The sequence below is a fragment of the Perca flavescens genome, chromosome 24 (genome assembly GCF_004354835.1).
Source record: "Perca flavescens isolate YP-PL-M2 chromosome 24, PFLA_1.0, whole genome shotgun sequence".
In the NCBI taxonomy this organism is placed as follows: domain Eukaryota; kingdom Metazoa; phylum Chordata; class Actinopteri; order Perciformes; family Percidae; genus Perca; species Perca flavescens.
The window spans coordinates 835,001-836,515 of record NC_041354.1 but is presented as its reverse complement, the minus strand read 5'-3'; positions in this window follow the sequence as shown (position 1 = coordinate 836,515).

Genomic DNA, 1,515 nt, shown 5'->3' with positions numbered 1-1,515 from the left:
CCAAAAAAGGACTGCACCCCCTAAACTCAGGTTTGCAAAGGCTGACAAAGACAAACTTTTCAGGACTTTTAGTAGACCTCATACCATGCAAGTACAACAAATTGGATGATTGTCCGACTTTGCTGTACTTAGATAGGGGGTGCAGTCACATTTCGGCAGTCTATGCCGCTACATTTCAGAAAGAAATACTGTAGTTTTTACTCCACTAAATTAACTTGACAACATTCGCAGAGCCAAAGCTCTCCATTTTGCTGTGATTCATACAATCCTACGGCGCGTGGAGCTGCAGATGTAGACGGTGAAAAGATACGATCATCAGCACAGCCGCTCTGCGATCTCTCCTCATACGTTACGCGTGCAGTGTAGCCAAAACATTACACACCAAGATACTTAAATACTTTAATACTTTCTGCTGAACAGCCAGCTAAATCACAAGTTGAAGTTATCGTAAATTCGCAAGCGGAAATCGTCGCAATTCCTGAGTTGAAATCGTCACAATTCGCAATTGTTGTAAACTCCCCCGTTTCCCAGGCGGAAGTCACTGATGTAGTCAAACAACTCCACAGTGGCAAAGCCCAGGGGATTGATGAGATCCGTCCAGAAATGCTCAAGGCTCTGGGTGTGGAGGGGCTGTCCTGGTTGACACGACTCTTCAACATTGCGTGGAAGTCTGGGACGGTGCCTAAGGAGTGGCAGACCGGGGTGGTGGTTCCCCTTTTTAAAAAGGGGGACCAGAGGGTGTGTGCCAATTACAGGGGTATCACACTTCTCAGCCTCCCTGGTAAAGTCTACTCCAAGGTGCTGGAAAGGAGGGTTCGGCCGATAGTCGAACCTCGGGTTGAGGAGGAACAATGCGGATTCCGTCCTGGTCGTGGAACAACGGACCAGTTCTTCACTCTCGCAAGGATCCTGGAGGGAGCCTGGGAGTATGCCCTACGGGTCTACATGTGTTTTGTGGATTTGGAGAAGGCGTATGACCGGGTCCCCCGGGAGATACTGTGGGAGGTGCTGCGGGAGTATGGGGTGGGGGGGGTCTCTACTCAGGGCCATCCAATCTCTGTACGACCAAAGCGAGAGCTGTGTCCGGGTTCTCGGCAGTAAGTCGGACTCGTTTCAGGTGAGGGTTGGCCTCCGCCAGGGCTGCGCTTTGTCACCAATCCTGTTTGTAATATTTATGGACAGGATATCGAGGCGTAGTCAGGGTGGGGAGGGGTTGCAGTTCGCTGGGCTGGGGATCTCATCGCTGCTCTTTGCAGATGATGTGGTCCTGATGGCATCATCGGCCTGTGACCTTCAGCACTCACTGGATCGGTTCGCAACCGAGTGAGAAGCGGTTGGGATGAGGATCAGCACCTCTAAATCGGAGGCCATGGTTCTCAGCAGGAAACCGATGGAATGCCTTCTCCAGGTAGGGAATGAGTCCTTACCCCAAGTGAAGGAGTTCAAGTACCTTGGGGTTTTGTTCGCGAGTGAGGGGACAATGGAGCGGGAGATTGGTCGGAGAATCGGCGCAGC